Below are 20,278 nucleotides of genomic sequence, written 5' to 3'. Positions count from 1 at the left end.
CATTAACAGCATTACTAATCTTGAAACCTATTTACACTATGATGGAGTAGAGTTCACAGATTTAATGTTTAGATCTGATTCCATCCTGCATCTAAAGGAAGGGCTGGCATGGAAAAAATACGAAATTAAGCCATTCAGGCCCAACACCAGAACAGCATTGGGCCGAGCCCGGCACATGTTGTGGACTTAAGGCCTGGTGTTGGTTTGTTGGAGTCTGATCGCACTTCAGCCGGATCTCTGGGCCGAGACTCGGCCGAGTCTTTTCCAGGATAATTTCAATATCAGAATAAAAAAGTAAAGTGCGGAACAAACAAACCCAGGAACTTACCTGTGCCCGTTTCTGGAAATCAGGTGAACAGGAAACGGGGCGTGCAGGGAAGAACCGGAGCAAGCGCACAGAGACCTGCGTTTATGGACTGCGCACAGGCGGGTATTGGGCCGCATGCGCGCCAAAGTCGCTTTATATAGGGACGACAAAACACAGTAAGGCCGCAATGAGCCCATGCCTGGCCCCGAGTACAGTCTGCTGTAAGAAAACTCAGAAACGTCCAACAGGCTTCTACATCCTGTTTGCACGAGGAAATCAACTGCCTGGTACCGGAGGTAAGGAGGATTTATTGCAGGACTGTTTTTATTAGACTACATCGGTTTTAGCTGGATGATCCTAATAAATTGCCGAACTGAGTGTATATTAGTTGGCTAATTATCAGTTGTGTGCACAAACTGCAAAGTGCCTGACTGGAATTAACCGGTTGATTTAGGTGCTGTCCTCATCTCTGAAGTGATACACCTGGCAGCCTCAAGATGCTCTTTGATTAAATAGATTTATCATATGTTATTATTATTATTATTATTATTATCACCATATAGCATGTTTTACCCCACCCCTTTTAAAATGTATCACGTTTACTCAGACATTTTAACTGACTTACTTTGTACTTTGATTATGAACTTAGCATATTTCCCCAAAGCGTCCTTGTTTAAATACTGTTTGTCCTCAATGTTTGCTTTTCTGACAATCAGCCAGATCTCAGTCATGTCAGACTTTGCATGTCAGCAGCACAGGAATACACTGGGACTTATAAAGACTGTGCTTTCAGCTGCATAACATTAATGTAACTTTGACAAACATGTACAGAAACATGCATAATGTTTACTACGATTAGTTCATACAGAAGTGAATGCAGCAGCAGTTGAAAAACCTGGCATGTCTGTGTGTCTGTGTGTGTGTGTCTGTGTGTGTGTGTGTGTGTGTGTGTGTGTATGTGTGTGTGTGTGTGTGTGTGCAACAAGCCCAACAAGGATACTGAAACAAGTATCTGAGCCTAGTTAATGCTGAACTAAAAGCGGTGGGTGTGTCAGATTATGTAATTATGGCTGGATTGTCTGGCCACAGTGGGCAGCATTTCAGTATTTCGCCGTCTCAGCGCGGTCATATTGAGAGGCACCATTTTCATCAAAGTGTGAAAATCCTGAACATCAAGGTCAGCCACATCAAGCTGTTCACTGTTCTCATCAAACCAAACAGGAAGCACGAACCAGGCCAGGGACTTGCTCAGATTTATTCAGAGTTTGAACGATTACACATCTGAGTAGATGCTGATGGATGCGCATGAACGATTTCTGCGTGCCACAGGAGGTTCAGAGGAGAGCAGTGTGGTCGGTTTAGATACCTCCTCAAGTCTGATTAGATCTAATCAGACAGATTCTGCTGGTGCGGATTATGTTTTTGTTCAGTCGTATAATCAGACAGTCTCATCAGCTATAGTCTGATCAGTTAGACCCACAAAGGCAAATTTGTTCTGTGATGTTTTATTACTGTCCACTTTTACGTTTTGACTCACATATACTGTGTTTAAAAAGGAATATTGTGGATATTTGTTTTAAGGAGAGGACGATGCTGGACACCCCAGTTTAAAACCAGGATGGACACAGCTAAATCATTTAAGACCGTCAGGAACATCTCAGTGGGACTCCCTTCTGCGGCCGAGCTGTCAAAACATCTGGTGAGAGACTTCAATTCACAGTAGCATGAACACTGGAGCGGTGTATGACTTCTCATGCAACCAGTGTTGGGAACCAGATCAATGTGACGATGACAACCCTGGACAAGAGACCGAATGAGCACAGATGGAGAAGGATCAAGGAATCCACTAGAAGACGACCATCAGATGCAGTTGAAAGCTAGTAAGTGGGCCCTTTATCTTAAATTATGTGTGTGAATATTTAAATGTATATTGAAGTCCATGTTTTAGATGCTGCCTATCTCAGTTCAGCACCTGCTGCTGTATCACAATAGAGAGACTGTGTGTGTGAGAGAGAGAAGGTGATGCAGTGTAGGCAAAGGAATGACATGCGGCAAAGAGAATGGGAGCAGACTTATAATGATGACTCAGAGTTACACTGCAGACACTCAGGCACACACCTCTGGGATTTTAGTGGTGGGTCTCCCCCCAGAAAGAAAGTACAAATACAGAGGAAGATGTGGTAAAGCTGGAAAAAGAACAAAGGGAGACAACTTTTATCGTAGCATGTGGGAAAAAAAGGAAAAGGAGCGTTGAGGGCTGTGGCATCAAAGCAAATGAGAAAATATATCTTGTAGAATCTTGTTTCCAATTAACTATTTTTATAGATAATGTAGAAAGTCTAGGTATTGAAAATATCAAAAGCAGACAAGATACACGAACCTTCTTTTTTTTTTTTTTTTTTCACATTTTACAAGTGGCATTAAAATAGGACGCAGCAGAAGATTTTAATGAAGCAGCCAGATTGAAGATTCTTCCCGGATCTTTTTCTCCTTGATGATAAAGAGAATGACATAACGGGCCAGAAGAGGTTCCACATAGAAACAGGTTTTCCATGGACTGACTGTCTGAGGCCACCATTGTGGTGGCGAAGACGTATGTGCTTTGAAGCAGAGGGAGCAGATGAAAATGTGACAGTTCCATCATCCTCTTGGAGGAGGCGTGAGAGTGCATTTTGAAATGCAAAACCCAGCGAGTGCATTCAGCGCACCGTGCAGCCTCCACTGAAAGACTTTATTAACATACCAAAAGCAGGTCTCATGAGTAGAGAGAGAAAAATGACAATTACCTGCAGACATATAACAGTAATCAGTGGTAATCTTGCTGCTTATACAGGCGAGCATATGCGCAGACACACACTCACACAGACACACAGACGTACACATATATGGTAGATGCAATACATGCATAACACATGTGCTTGTGTGAGCAACAGGAGCCTTTTTTTACTAGTCGAAAAGGCCACAGCTGAACTGATTGTGTTATTTTTCACTGGATCAACATTAATATTGACATGGTCACATACGGTCACCCTCAGGAAAAGGGCACAGACCTCATCGTGACCCGGCAAGAAGAAACAATGCAACATGAGTATCTTTGGTAAATAGTGCACGGATTAAATTCATTGTCGAAGAACTCAGCCACTTACAAACACAATATCTTTCTCTATTATTATGTAGGGAATTCTGTTGCTGCAAAGACTCTGCAACACCCCCTCAGCTTTTGATTCAGGGCTTTTATATGTGTGTTGTATTTCTGCGAGCCGCATAATGTTCCCCAGCGTTATGTACAGAAGATAGCTCCAATCGCTGTGTGGTTGACCTGAGAGATAAAATCAGAAATGTATCAATGCTCAAGATGTAACGTAGATGAACTTTCCTCTTATTCATTTCCTGACCTCACTTCTCTCCACGCTGACCGCTGATATAACAGCCCTGCTCTATAAGCTGCATATTGTCAGTTTGTGTCACTTTGTAATAAACGCTTGGTTCCTCGGTTTCCCTTCACGTCTGAAATATACTCTGCTCCAGATAGAGAGGTAGTTCATAATAAATGCCTGTTAATAAGGAGCCCCTAACCTCTTAGCACACGGCTATTTTTAATAGGGGGAGTGCTGTATTTAAGACTGGATTTAAAGCTGTGGCTTAGCTTATCAAACCGTTCCTGCCACACCAGAACAAAGGGTCAGGAGGGTGAAACACGTCACAGTTTCATAGTCATAATTTGTTGAAAGAGGAATCAGTGTCATTCACAGATATCAAGAAATATATATAGGATGCTACAGATAGACAGAAATATTCTACATATCGCTCAGTTGCAGTGTATCCCAAATAAAGATATAATATAACCCAAATAATAGCACAGTCTGTGGTAATTATCCTTTGAGGAGAGCTCAAAAAGGTCTATTAAACTCTCAGTGTTTATGCTGTTTCAAGGAAATGAATGTGCGGCTCCAGACTTGCAGTTAATACATTTGAAATTATACCTGATTCTCCTCTCTGTTCGTCATACTGCTGCTGTCTGGGGTGCAACTGACAATAGCTCTAAAATCTGTACAATCATTTTCCACAGTGATTAAAAAAATATATAACCAGTTTTCCACAGACGACAAATGTTACATCACCACATCTATAACAGATTATCTTCTCACAGTTCTCATAATGCCAGTGTTCTTTTTTTTTTTTCATTTGTATTATCGTGTTGACTTTACAATCAAAACACAGAATCCACTAAACGACGAGTGAGTGAAACACCTCTGTGTCTGTAGCACAGAATATGAAACTGTAGATACTGAAAAAAAATGGCACCAAATTCTTGGTCTTGTTTACTTATTCTTGGATCAGATATTGTTTGACATGATGTAGTTTTGTTAGTTATGTGCTGTAGAGTATTTGAGACTTTTGGCTTAAGTTTATTGTAGAGAAATATGTTAGTATAAGTTATTTTCCTCCATACTGAGCAGGTAACCATGTTTGGTAAGGTTAATTTATTATTAAGCGTGATGATGAATAATCATCTGTGGAAAACTACAGCAAAGAGACCTCAGGAGACAAACCCCTGTGTCACTCTTCTGGTGTTTACTTACTTTGCATAATCCACAGCACACTGAGTTGTAATTAAATTTGAGCTGAGGAGTAAGTTGCCTGGGCTTTGTTAACACGGAAAGGGCACGATAAGCAAAGGAACAAAGCAGCTTTGCCAAAATGTCCAAATGTTGCTCAGGGGAACATTGTGCAGGGACGCAGTTGCATGATGTGTGGTTTGTATACTGTGCGAATAACTCCCAGATACTATATATCACAACTTCCTGTTTTTAATGCTCTCCAGGAGACAAGTCATTATCCAGGTGGTACACTGAGCCCAAACAAAATAAATCATAGACACAAGAGAGAGGCCAGATAAATATATTAGAACCGCAACACACACACACACACAATACACACATACAAGTACCCAAATCTAATGATGCATGACAGAATAATTCAGTTAGGCGCTTGCACTATGGGTTTCGGAAATATAAAGCAACTGGGGGGGAAAAAAACATGTTTTCTTTTATGTATTTAATATTTGCATTCAAACATCAGTTTACATAAATAATGTACTATATTCCCCTTGATGGCAGTTCTTCAAAGTGAAAAATTTATTTTTGTCTCCCAGCATGACCCCTACTTCTCATGCACGGTGCATATTTATAATCTGCAGTCAACAGCGAAGCGTTCCTGCCAGCAGACTGGAGCTCAGGTAGCAGGCGAGTAAAGGGGTGTCAAAGTGATGTCAAGATAGAAGTACGTTAAAAAGGGCAACAGCTGGAGAGCAGACAAGCATCCATTTTAATTACATGCTTCATTCAGAATGGATCGGAGGTTGCGAGTAAGAGCCCCCCCCCCCCCCCCACCCCCCCACCCCGAAGGGTGTGTTGAAAGGGTTGTGTGAAAGCCTAAAAGTAACCAGAGGATTGGTGAGGAACAATGTGAAGCTTATGCAGTGTTAAGAGTTCGGGGAGAAGATAGAAGAGATGAAACGTGGTGACAATATGGAGAGGCTGTGTGATGTGTGAGTGTGTGGTCCTGGTTACAAATCAACACGTCAAAAAAGGATAAATAGCAGCAGCCTCTGTTTCAGCTTCACCGCATTGTGTTTTTACACAGTATGAAAAAAGGTGTTAAAATTAAAATAGACGATATTTTAGTGACGCAAATGGTGTATGTTTGCAAAAGAGCTGCATTTTCATTGTAGAAAATATGATTCTTGCATGAGGAAGTTTGGCATCTTTTCCTCTTCCTCTGTTCTTCCCGTTTCAGCTCTTCCTCTCTCTCTCTCTCCATCTCTCTCCCTTTTGTCATGTGTCATTTCTTCTTTAAATTTCCTCACTCATGTGCTGCCACAGCTTTGCACCACTCACTATCTCCTCATCGTCAGAATTCTGCATCCAATTTGTCATTTACCATCCTCCTGTCAACCTCTTCTCTTCCTCAAAGATGGGGATCGAATGTGCTGCTGACAGTTAAAGCAGCCTGCCGTCGCAGTTAAGCGTAAAAGCATTATGGTGGCAGCTTTAATGGCGGCTTACTCCTCCTCAAACTCTCCGAAAGGTCAACCCAAAAGCACCAACAGTTGCAGAATCAATACAAATAAGACCATTATATGCGGCGGATCGCTCTCAGAGGTTTCTCGAGAAGCAAATTGATCATTACCATTACCAACCTTTTAAACTACCAACTGCCCCTCCTGGTTATTCCCCCTCCCCTCAAAAAACATATGTGTTTAGATAATGTGTGCATTTGTGTTTGCGCGTGTAAGAATGAGCAGTGGCTCTATTTGTGCCTCAGCTGCCTACACTACTGAGGATGAGGCCTAAAGCGCTAATTAGAGTGTCTATGATTACAGCTCAGTCCCTTTCTTCTGCCATCGCACACACACACACACACACACACACACACACACACACACAAACACACACAGACATAGCCAACTATATTTAGAGGAAGAAAATCGGTGTTTCTGCCAGAAAACACTGAACCATGATTAGTCTTGGATGCGCATGATTGGCATCTCTAACAAGGTTTGTAGGTATTTTGAAGGCAAAGCTGTTAAAATGTTCTAGTCTTTTTTTTTTTTTTAAAAAGGCATCCATAAGCTCAGAGGTTGCAGAATTTCACCTACACAGACCCGTTTGATCATTCAGTTTGCGTTAAACAAAGAAAATCAATAGAAGTTACAAAGTTTGCACCACCAATTTTTAAAATTTTTTTTGTCCTTACTTGACTCAGTGGACTAGATTCATTTGAGAGTGGATAGCCTTTGTAGAATCAATACTAACCTGCTTAGCGGGCATCATTTGTCATGCTGCACAGAACTTTTCAAGTTTTGTGTTTTAAGACAGCTCTGTCTAATCAGTTCGCTGGCCACAGCCACTGGCCCCAAATGTGCTGTTCAAAATAACTTCTAATTATGTGACTAACTTTTAGAGGTAAAAAAGAAAAGGGCAGCTCCCTCTGCAGTATGTCAGTGACATTTGAAAGTGAAAATGGATTGATTAACGACTTACCTTCTTTAATAAATCTCCTTCTTTCAACTTGCCAACTAGAGCTCCAGAGAAAAGCCCGAGAGAGGAGATGTGAAACTGCAGAGATGGTTTTCGGTGCTTAAAACCGCAAATATATCTTCTTATGGATCAACACTTCAAATAAAACACAGAAAAAAGTGTAAAATATGGGACCTTTTTTTTAAAGTGGAAGTCAAAAAACATGAATAAATGCCTAAAACATTGTGATCATTTAAAGTCTTCGGTGTCGGGCGGATTGGGTTTGTTTATGTCAAGAGAACGGATTAACTTGATGAAACTGTAGCCGCTGTATATTTACTGTATTATTTTGCAAGCTCAGCCATCCATGCCTGAGAAGTGATTAATTCAGACTGGATAACACATAATGGCCTTCGTGGGGAATAATGTGCGTCTGTTACAGCCGCAAAGAATAGGACTGAAAAACCACACTGCTTAAAATAATAATATGAGAAGTAAACATTACAGGTCTGCAGTGTTATTTAGTAAGAAAATCTCATTGGGTTCAGTGACATCGTGCTATTGACAAATTTATATAATAACACAAACTTGCAGTAAAGAGAGCTACATATTGCAGAGGATACTGCAGAGAGGCATTATCTTCACTTGGGAGAAAAAACAGGTGCATCAACTGAAATATTAACAAGATTTACAAATGGATGCAGTAAGTGTAGAAAACATTGTCATATAATTGGATCTCCAGTTCATCAAGCTATATGTATAGATGGGAATAAAATGTGTTAGAAACAGGTCTTACATTGTCTTGTTGCTCACTGTCAGATTCTCAGGCCAGTTTGATGGGGATGGACTGTATCTTATAGTTAAGTAGCTGTGCATAGCTCTAATCAGTCCGGCAGTAATAGCTTTCCATCTGCTGCCATGTAAACACTAGTCAGTCATTGTAGATGGTCATTGTCCTGTCTCACACACTGAAAATAGGCTACTTCACGTTCACACACACACACACACACATACACCATACAGGCTCACGCTTTTCTGCCGCTGATTGTCTTGAAAAATCGTTTTCATGTTTCTGTCACGTCTGTCATGCTCATAATTAGTTTCACGGATGTTCTTCTGTTCAGTCGATCCGCCTGTGACTCTTAATCACACAGCCATAGTGCTTGACTGCACATAGATACCGAATGCTGAATGTATATGGAATGTGTCCAGCATACTGCCGAATGTATATTTTCATTTCTGTATGTTATTGCCTGTTTTCCGCTCCTTCAATATGTGCTGTGATGGCATGTGGTTCATTCATATGTTTCTGCACCAATTAATATGGCTCTTTTTGGCGGACACCTTGCACCAGACTGATAGTTGGGGGAGGAAGGGACTTGTCATGAGTGTATCAAGCATAACACTTGACAGTAGTTAATATGTGGCAGAGCTACAGATTTCCAGATGAGGTAAGCTTAAATGGGGGTCCTGTCAGAGATAGAGTGATGCTGTAGATAGATGTAGCCCAGGGAAGGGGAAGGGGAGGAGGAGAGGCTCAGGACTCATCTTTATGCCTTGGCTTCCAACAGGCTATTTCCTTTTTTTTGTGAATTCGGCATTATGAGTAACAGTTCAAGTGTTGCTGCGATGAATTTTAATTGAACAGACAGAATTAGAGACATATAAAAGCAGAGCTCCTCTTTTTCCAGCTAATACAGGGGGTGACACGGAGATGAAAGGCAGGGTCAAGCATGCAGCACAGCAGTGCAAAGTGCACAATGAAACACACAAAGCATAAAGAGCATCAACCTTCAAACCGTTCAATGGCTGTACCTCGCTCACAACAAGATAAAAGAAATGAAATATGAAACTGTGCTTTTATTGGACTCTACTGTTGGAGAAAACTGAAAACATTTTATACTTATAAGAGACAGCTGACACTCTTATCCGGGCCAGCCAGCGGCAAATATGGACCACATTTTCCAAATTGGGCCCCTCATCCACACCCACTAAATTAATAATACATACAACTCTGTGTTTGCTGTCAATCTCACCTGTTGCTTCCGCCCTGTAGCTGTCACAGCAACATGTTGACTGCTGTCCTCCTCCTCTTCTCCTACATCTCTCTCCTCATTAGTATTGGTTTTATTGGAAATGTATGAAACAAATTAGTTGGATAGCTAATCATTGAGGCTGGACTGTTCAGCCCTTCCCGTGTGTGTTTTCTTAATGTTCTAGGTTCCCGGTTTTGCTAATACCTCTGGTCCAAACTTTCTTAGTGCTTCCTCAGGACGAGCCCCTTTCCAAGAAAAAGTTGAATCAAAGGCAGCTGGACTTGGTAGTCTTTGCAAATATTTGTCAATATTCCATTATTCAATATTCGTCTGGATTGAGGGAGCAAACATTCAGTGTCAGAGTTAGAAAATTAACATTAATGTTATACATTTGCACGAGCAATATATATTGACTAGCAACTGTGCTAGCCGTCTTCTCTGCGGGGAAAAGCCAACAACAATCCTTGATCCCACGCATGATCATGTTTTTGATTCAGAGTGTGCACGGAGAGGAGGGGCTGTGAAAGACGAGTCCGTCAATGTGTGTTTGGGTCTGTTTGTTTTTCAGGCGCCGTAGAGATGAAGGATTTGGGAGCTGCAGATGTGATTCAGTAGAAGAGGAGGATGTTAGATGAGTAACACAGAAGATAGAACAGAAGATCAAGATCAGCGTTACGGTCCTGACAGCTGTTTTGTAAACCATTGGGGCAGGGAGTTTAAGTTAGCACTTTAACATTATATAGTAGATCCCTGTTTTAAAGGAGCTATTTGTAAGTTTTGCTATTGCTACATAGTGAAGTTTAGCATAACAGATAGTTAACATCAGTCCAGAAGAAATGTGAGTTCAGCATCACACTTCATTTTACTCACCAAGAGCTGTCTCCTGTGGTGGAAAGCAACCTTCTTCTTTTGCTTCTATTTCTATCACTTCTTTTCTTCTACTGAAGTTAGCATGCTAACCGGTTAGCCCTGGCCCGGTCGACTCGTCTCATCACTTTCTGCAGCACCCAGGCTGCCTTGAAGAATTAGCGCAGCTCAGAGGACGTATTATAACTTCTTGTCTTGTAAGTGCAACAATGACTGAAGCTCTTGGCAAGACTGGTAAGTAAACAGCTGTTAATGCTAACCACCGCTGTGTAGCAATAGCAAAACTTACAAGTAGCTCCTTTAATTATTTAAGAATAGTTCCACGCAACCTCAAGTGGATGCACTCTGTATTTTCTTTTTCAACGGAATGCAGGAAGCACGCCTCCACATCAGCTACTTGCTTTGTTTCGAATGAATTTCCACAGCTAACACTCATGTGAATTAAAGCTCCCGTTCATTTGATGCACAAACCACATCAAAACTTACTGCAGAAAGGTTCAAGTTGAAATGTTGTTTGTTCCACAAAACAACATTCCCAACACTAATCCTCCAAACCACCTTTCCTTCTTAATTAAACAGTCTGCTTCGAGTTTGCTTTGTCAGTGTAAGTGCTGCCAAGTAAACAGCTTTAAAATCAATCAGTTTTCATGCATTGCAGTTCTATCGCGTATCCCCTGGGTGCATACCAAGGTGTGATCTAAGGCAGGGAAAGAATGATAAGATACTTGTGTTAAAACCTAGCCATATTCGTAAGAGAGAGAGAGAGACAGAGAGATGGGGAGAAAATTAAAGGAATCTGCTTTGTTAACAGTTGAGGCTGTGAAGCTGGTGAAGATCAGCCTGCTGTTTTTGGCACCAGGGTGTCAGCACAGAGTGTACCCAGGGCCTCCTTCAGCAATCAGAGGCTTAATGGATGAATGGCCAGGAAACTGCAGGGGCTATGCTGAAGTGACGGAGGTCTGACTCAGGATGCGCCTGTCTCACACACACTTGCACACACTCACACATGCAGACATACACAGTGGGATCTCACGGCTTCGGTCGTCAGAGGAAAATGCGATCTCTTCAGAGACAATTGGGCGCTGGCTGTTTAAGGCGCAGGGTGCATGGCAGCATTTTGCACTGGCACATTTTGGTTGGATGCACAGTCTACGATTTGTGCTCGCATCGCCCACCTGCTCATCCAGACTCGTGTCACAAACGGCAGCGCCACGGCTGTAGGTGTTGATTTCACTGCATGTTACCCAATTTAAATTGGATCTTAAAATATCCTTCAGCAAGAAATAAAACATATCTACTCATTCTGATTAGACACGGTTGTGTGAATGAATGTCAGCTTCGAACTATCATGATGCACCATGTTGCGTATAGTGCATGAAGTGACAATGGCTAAGGTGCCAGCACACTGTAGTTGTTACAGACTTATGACAGAGGCACTATTTCCTGAAGCAGAGCTGTCACCGCGGCCCACCACTGCATCTGTTTGGCTGTAATATAAATGAACCATTTCTTACTCTGGGCAACTGTTCTCCTAGGAGCAGAGTAACTCGGTAAACAAACATGTTACTCTATCTCCCCCCCTAAACTAATTTAATTTCAGATGTTGTATATTAGCCTCTGGTGTTTCTGCTCATCCAGCCCAAGGATATCAGTTTCCTCATGGGGGGAGGCCATTGTGGCAGGATTTTACTTTTTAAAGTGCACCCCTAGTGAGGGAAAAATAGGCAATTTGCCGGTCATGATGCAAACCCCTAACACACCTGAAAATGTATTCCACCTAATCCCACCCCTGCCATGAAAGTGCCAAAACCCATGCGATGCATCTCTCCATTGATGCACATGAAGCCCATGAATCAATGAAAATCAAGATTAACCAAGAGGTATTATGAATAATAAATCACATTTTCTTCATTTGCAGCGAGCTACCTATATTTAAATGACAGATAATACGTTTTAAATTGGTCTAATTTTTCAATTTCCTTGACACAGAAACAGCATTTTTCTCCCTAAATTTTGCACTGTAGCTGCAGTTTTTTTTTATTATGGAAAGATTCTCCAGACCTCGGCCCTGTTGTGCCCCCCAGGTGGCTTATTAACAAACACCATTACTGAAACCTACCCTCAATTATTACAATAATGTGACCTTAATGATGACAAATTCCTCCTCTTTTGCCTCAGCAGAGATATGCAGGAAGGCTGTGCTAAAACCTTATCGCACGTAAAGACGAGAGGTGTTTCATTCTCAATGGGAAATTGTGGCGATCTAATTTTAGCTGTCAGACTGATGAGTCACAGCATTGTGCTTGTAGAAGAGATGGAGGCGCCATCTGCGTGCTTCTCTTGCAGCTATTCACTCACATTATCTGCAGGTTTCCAATGGTTAAGCAAGTAGCTGCCGCCTTGCGTACCTGCCTGTCAAGCTACCTGCTTGTCTGCTTGTTGAATCAGGAATTTGTCCTCAGATGTGTATTCAGCGCGGTGGTGATGTATGATGTTTGAGGCCACTGCTTGTGTCGTAGCAGTTTGTGCTTCGTTAATATTCAGTTATGCTAATTATTTTCATCTTGTTGACAACTGCTCTATTTGTCTTTGTTTGATTCCCTTGTCTTTTTGAGGCCAGTAACCGTTTATTTTAATGCACCGTTCTGCATGTTTGTGCAACGCCTCCCCTCCTGCCTGTTTAACATATTTCTGTCTAAACATGTTGTGATTCTTTGAAGAGCCACACGCTGTGTGTGTGACAACTTACAAAAGCTTAAGAGACTCCTAATGCCCCGAGGAGCTCTTGCTCTTGTTAACCGTGTTCACGTCATCGGAGCAGCTGAGTTCAGTGTTTGTCCCTTTTTCCAATTCACAAAAAGCTCAGAGCTCCGATGTGATGCGCCTCTGTATGTCATGTGCCCTGTGGGAAGACTAATAACCACTTGAGAGGAACCAGAGATCGGGGTGTGTGTCTATAAAGATTATGTGTGTGTCTGTGTGTGTGCGCGCACATGTGTTGGCGTGTGTGTGTGTGTGTGTGCGCATAAGGGTTGGAGGAGAGGTTAATGGATATTGCAGTAGATAATGTAGATATAGTGAAGCAGGGGGCAGTATAGATTGTGAACAAAGCTCATTTACCATCCTTAATCCATTATGGACAGACTCATCTCCATCTCCATAAAGTAATAAGTCATCACACAACCGATATGGATGGTTGCACCATAGTGGGGTCAGACTTGGTCGATGCCACAATGTTTGCCATTATCTGCCACGCTGAGCACCCATACCGCTGCACCCTGTGTGTGTGGCTGTAAGCAGAAAGGGAGGGATCACTTAATTAAGACAGTGATTAGAGATTAGCCATCTATTGACTTTATCTGTTGCATACTTGGTAACCAGTGGACAAGTCTTTTGCTCATTCCCCAAAGTTGAATAATGTTTGCTGATAATCCTTGGCCAGCCCCAGGAGATGACAGAGAAGAGGACAGGAAGAGAGAGAAGTAAAAGATAGTATCTGAAAATGTCTGAAAGAATGGGCGCAGTTAGAGAGTTTGACCAATTTAAGGAGATACATAATTAATAAGTTAATAAGTGTAATGAAAAAATCCCCTGACTTACTTTGCTGTTAATCATATATCATTTAACTGCACATCACCTTGGAAACATCAATCATTTTGGTGAATTCAGTAACTTTTATCCTGGAAGAGAAAACTGTTTTATGTAAAGGTCAACGAGAAAAAGAAATCTCTGGTAAATTACTTTAGTCTCCAGAATTATGTTAAAAGGTCTGTTAGTTTTCATTAGGTTTCCACATGGTCGACACTGCACAGCTGAATGTACTGACATTTTAAACTCATAGAGGGAAACATGGAACAATAATGTGCATGCATCCATTTCTAAGGCTGCATATATACAAAGGACAATCGATCAATGATAAGTAAATGATAATACAGGACAGATAGTTCTATTATTCAGAAATGAGCAGCAAATAAACTGTATCCTGCTGGTTATTTGGAAGCTAAATTGTTTTGTTTTCTTTAAATTTGTTGCTGATAATTATTTTATTTGCTTCAGATGTCTGAGATTCTGACACAAGCTTCTGTGGGGGTGGAAGCCCGTCGTGCTGCCCAGAAGGAAGGGAGATGTGCTGAAAGTCAAACTGTGTTGACCTTGACTAATATTTACACTTCAGTGGCTCTGTTTTAGTGAAATCATTGGTGCTCGGTGCAGTGCACAGCCAGAGGTGCTCAGTGATAATGGACAGGCTTTTTTTTGGGGGGGCTGCTGCTGCTGCAGCCGTTGTGTGTGTGTGGGACTGATTCACCAAAAATGATATGTGGACCCAAATCATGTTTCCAGAGAATCAAGAATCATTATACCACCCAGTGAGCGTGTAGGTTGAAGGCAGTGCAGCGGTTCCGCGCTGTGTAACGACGTCAGGCCACATTGACTCGCCCACTGGAACTGGTTGCGTGTCCAGTGAGTCACAAGTTTGTCAGGGTGATTTAAGTAATGTGTTTTGACCATCCAAAGGTGCTGATGATACATGGACTGGGCAGCGTATAAAGCTCCAGGGTTCCCTATCTTGTCCCCTCGTCTAAAAAAAGAAAAGAAAAGAGCGCAGTGAAAAGCTGTGTTGAAACACTCCCACCTGTTTTGCTCTGTGATCCTGAATGCTATACACACTGCTATGCTGTAATACGCATTACGACATACACTAGTACGAACAGCACGCTGTCCTGGCCTCAGTTCACACACACACACACACATACACACACACACACACACACACACAAAGTCATTTTATCTACTTTCTTTACGAAATGACTCTTTTCACCTTTTCTCCTCAGCATAAAGTCTGATGGATCAAAGAGGATGGAAAAAAAGGAAAAAAAAAGCAATACCGCCAGTGATTGCTGCAGTGATTTTCATTTTCTGTTCTGCTAGAAATTATTACACCCGTCATCTGCCCTCATCCTGGCACTAAATGCCTGAAGTGCTCGATGACTCTAACATTTACATTTTAATTGAAATTGTTCAATTTGAGGGGTGTGTTTGAATGTAATTTCCATCTAGTATGTACTTACCACACACACACACAGGTCAAGATTTAGAGCACATCTATTTCTGGTCATGTTCAGTCATAACTACTCCCCGCACTGACATTATTAGTGAGAATAAGGAAATTGTAGCCAGTCCGTCATGAGCAGCAATGACAGGAGAAGAACTGTGAAATTCATGCAGAAAAAAAAGCCATATAAAGATTTAAGCAGCGTGTCCGAGTGAAGTAAATTACCCCTGATGTGGTCAAGCGGTGGCACGCAACAGAAGGGAACATTATAGGGTGCTCAGTTTCATTCTTCACCTCGGGGACTTCATAGATAAACGTGATTAATACAGATTGCACCTGCTCACTTAGGTCTTTCAGAATAATACTCCCTTCAGAATAAAGTAAAGCCAATCACAACCTTTCCTCCTCTGAAACTGATGTAATTCTCTATGTACCCCTGTTGATGTTTTTGTTCTCCGTACTCACAACTCACCTTTTTTAGACAGAGCAATAATTTGTCCTGCCATATTGTTTTGGAGTCAGCCACATAATATGATTGATTTTTTTTGGGTGCCTGGTATCACCCTATGAAATGTCAGCGGCTGAATATTTATCAGCTCTAGACATTTCAAAAACTCTATTCTCTCTCGGGTGAAACACCAAAAACCATCAGTCTTCCACTGAGCTCACTTGACGTTTAATAAAAAAGACTTTTATTAAAGGGCACCTTACCGATGTGATACCACAGCAGGGACTGATACCATCTTAAGTGACCGTCATTTTAACAAGTTGTCGCAATGAAATTAAATGCATCAGTTCTAGCCGAATATTGACATGCCATTATAACTGATACTACGTGGCCTTTTGAAATGTTATGTGTAAGTGTACTCACATTCATTACAGTACATCCCATATGCAAATGTAATATATGTACATATTGAATTTCCATGTATGAAATATATGTACATATAAAATAAAAACATTGTATGTAAAAATTATATATAAAACTTATTAGAAACTTGAATAATTTCAGATATAGGCATATATTCCTAGCCCATGTAAATATGTGTGTATGTATGTATGGGGGTGGCTCTGGCTCAGGAGGTATACGGAGAGTAAACAGAAGGTTGGTGGTTTGATCCCTGGCTCCTCCTGTCTGTGTGTAGAAGTATCCTTGGGCAAGATACTGAACCTCAAATTGCCTCTGATGGCTGTTCCATCAGTGTATGATTGTGTGTATGGTAAAAGCCCTGTATGAATGGGTGAATGTGGCTTGTAGTGTATAAAGCACTTTGGTCAATAAGACTAGAAAAGCTATGTATGCTTATATTGTAAACATATGTTATGTAACTATATATATATCCATCCCAAAGCCTATCAACATATGTTGCTATTATATACGCCTACCCCAACTTGTGACTCAGTTGTGAAGGGAACAGAATCAAGATTGGTAAAGAATGACACAAATATAACATAAAACACACAGATAACCTCCAGCTGGGTCTCTTAACCTTTAATGTATTTACCTTCAGTTCAAATAGCCCTTTCATTGTTTGTCATGGACTTGCTAAGACATTTAGAGAGGTGTAATAAACACAAAAGTAGGAATGAAAACCGCTCCTCGAGCTCCTGCGGGCCTTTAAAATGTTTATCCACTCTTGCAGGTGACAATTTGTCAGTCAGAGCGTCGGTCCACCACTTTGGCCCAGACTGAAATATCTCAACAACTACGGGACAGCTTGCTATTAAATTTTGTACAGATATTAATGATCCCCAGAGGATGAATAAGCTTGGTGACTTTTCATCCAGCACCACTATCATGTCCAAATTCAATTTAAATTCCTGTAAAACGGGTGACATTCCCTTGACCCTCAGCTGTTCTTTCTGTTTTGTGCTAATTAGCCAATATTAGCATGCTAACGCACTAAACTAACATGGTGAACGTGCTAACATGATACTTTGTAAATATCAACATATTAACGTAGTCGTTGGCCCTGTTCAGACCTGGTATTAACATGCGTCTCAGGCGATCCAATCACAAGTGGACAGCTCTAAGTACGTCAGTTCACACCTGACATTAACATGCGTCTCCACGTGCGTCTCGAGTGACCACTTGGGATCAGAATCTCACTTCCCCACTCTATATGCAAATAAACACGTATGTGGTGTTGTTTTTTAGCCAATGGACAGACGGGTCCGTTGTCAATGATCGGGTCTCAAATGTCTCCACAATGCATCTTGGGTGCATTCACTCCTGTACTGAGAGCTGTCCGCTTGATCACAAGTGACATGAGTGTTGAAATGGAAAAAACTTCTAACTTTACATCCAAGGTTTAAAGAGTGTATCTCCAAACTCTTATCCCAGTGTAAGTTTATCATTACAGGAAAGGTTCATTTTCACTTCAACATGGAGTAAACCAATTAAATCCAATGGCTGCTTAACATCATGCTGCATGCACTGTCAGACGGGGCTCGGCTGAATGCATCCTCTGGAGGCAGTTTTTCTTCCCAGTGTATATGTAAAATTATGGGTGTTTTCTAAAGCAATTACAGCCATCGGGAATGACGTGCAAGTATTGCGGCTCAGAGTGTTTTAAGTATTTTAAAAGGACTGGAACGTCTCATGAATATAAATCTTATCTTATGATTAGACAGAGTCAAAGGTTTCTGCTGCACCGAGTCTATTCATGAGAAATGACACCATGTGATTAGTGCAACTGGAGAGATGTTTTCATGGATATCTCACAAGTAAAGCACCGTCACGCACGGGAGTACACAAAAACATAATGATCTCTTGTACAATTTAATGGGGACATTGATTTCCTGCTGTTTCGAACAATAGGCTTTTGTGGTGTTGAGTTAAAAGATGCTGTGGCCGGATGGAGAGCAAATCTAATTCAAGGCATTACTTCCTCAGGAGGTTTTTATGCTTCGGACCAAGAGAGGATCTTTTCCAAATGGTTGGACTCAAGTTACACGCAGCCAGTCATTTGTAATGTCATAATGATGTTAGAAAACACAGCAGGGGGAGATCAAGTGTGTCCAGCAAGTAGCTTACACCCTCATTAACTTTTTTTTTTTTTTTTATTTTTTAAACCAGATCCATGAACACAACAACTTTAAAATCTTCTTATGCTGCAGTTTTATCTCTTCATCTCCTTTTATACTTCCTGAGTCTTTTCTTTTATAGTTCAACCATACACTCAACCACCGGCTGCTCTTTGGTGCATGAAAAGACAGAATTTGACTTTGATTTTTTCTTTTTCTTTTTTAAAGGCCTTACTTCACAGGAAAATATCTTTTTCTCAGCTGCAATTATTTAGATCCCTCATATCTTCAAACCCCCAGCGAGTCCTGGTCTTCTATAAAGAACTGCACTTCAGTATGTTGTTACCATTATGTCAAGTTAGTTTTCATCATGTGCTAATATATCAGCAGGTATGGCTCTTTTAAGTCATTTATTAACGTTTTAATATTGCTGTTTTATTATCATGCAAAGACATTGTTTTTATTTTATTAGATATTTTCTTTGCCCTGATCCTGAAGAAACTTTTTAATTTCAAATAATAAATAAATTACTAATTCATGGATATATCAAACTGCATGGCAAATCGTAAGTGTAACAGAAAGAAGAAAGTAAACGGTGGTAGTGTAGATACACTGCTAAGTGTGTGTGTACAGTGCCCACTTACACAAAATTATAATGATCACTAAGTGCTGCAAGTTCTAGGAAACATCTGATGGTTTTACAGTCCTCAGTGTGCTCTCCCTCCAGTATTTCAAAAGATTATTGGGTTGTTTATGTAACAATAAAACAAAAAAGATTCATTCAGAAAGAACAAAAAAGACACAAAGGGAACATACATTTGCTTTATTGCTCATTTTTTGCTTCAATGTAGCTTTGTTTAATATAATAGAAAACATTTTAACCTTCTGGAAGGAAACGGCTTTATCAAAAGCGTCTGTGCTGTCGCACCAGTGCCTGAGGATGATAAATGAGGGCGTTCCTGTAATGGTCATGTGTTAGAGGAAAAAATAAAAAAATAAAAACATAAATGCAGACAATATGAAGGATGACACTAAGGTCAGGATCTCTAGATAAATGACGGCGTGGATTGATGGTGGTTTCTAAGAGAGAGGAGGTCAGTAAGACGGCAAGGCCAACTTATTAAATCACTAATATGAAGCTGTGGTGGAACCCTGGACTATAGACTAAACCAAAGAGGCCAGAGGTCTCTCCTCTCCTCCCTTTAGAAGTCTCCACCGTATTCTCCATCAGCTCAACTATCGATTATGTATTCTGAGAGAAGACTGTCCTGTTTAACCAACCATGTAGGCTGGAGAATGGTGAATCTTAATTTGAGTCACCATTGCTTTTCTACTGTATCTTCACTTCCCTGTAAAATGTAAGTGTAATTGGGCAAAATATTAGTATCAAGTAAGATTCTGGTTTGGATTCATTTTGATCATGAAGCATGAAGATGGATATTCTCACACGAGTAGTTCTCAATCAAGGTTTAATGCCGACAAGCTCCAGGGAACTATTTTACACTAAAGTGACCGTGATTCATCGTAGCGTCGCTATGATGCAGCAGATTGTCGTGCCGTAGAGTCACAGTCTGTCTGTGCTGACACACAAACCAAATTTAAAGGCAGTTTGAAACATGGCCTTGGCAATTATTGTGCACGAGTCAGCTAATGTTGCCGTGTCATTAGCCACACACAGAGGCTTTAGAGAAGAAACGGGCGACCAGGCTCACTGAGTAAAATGTCAATAACGGAGCGTTATTAACCCCACCCTCTGCTGCCACTGATGACCTTTCAGAGCTGAACTATGCTAATCATTCATGACCACGGAGACCGACGTGTAAAACAGCAAAGAATATTTGTAATTTATTTATATTCATGAGAATCTGTGGCTCTGGATAACAGTCACCTTTACGACTTCAGCCTGAACTGTTGAGAAACAATTACAAACAATCGTTTCGTGTAGTTAACATTAAGCTGCCCCCCC

At 41.0% G+C, this 20,278-nt stretch overlaps 1 protein-coding gene across 1 annotated transcript in view; it reads left to right on the top strand.

Moving 5' to 3' along the window:
• The first annotated feature begins 1,896 nt into the window (after window positions 1-1,896).
• Window positions 1,897-20,278, top strand: part of LOC111662632 (short transient receptor potential channel 4) — a 65,290-nt gene continuing 46,908 nt past the window's right edge. The window contains exon 1 of the mRNA XM_087176726.1: window positions 1,897-2,187. The gene's annotated coding sequence lies outside the window, so the exon portion shown is untranslated. The remainder of the gene's footprint in view (window positions 2,188-20,278) is intronic.

The sequence above is a fragment of the Seriola lalandi genome, unplaced genomic scaffold (genome assembly GCF_002814215.2).
Source record: "Seriola lalandi dorsalis isolate HSWRI2012SDOR001 ecotype SW California unplaced genomic scaffold, Sedor1 jcf7180002054567, whole genome shotgun sequence".
NCBI classification, from domain to species: Eukaryota; Metazoa; Chordata; class Actinopteri; order Carangiformes; family Carangidae; genus Seriola; species Seriola lalandi.
This window is presented reverse-complemented; position numbering and strand designations above follow the sequence as displayed.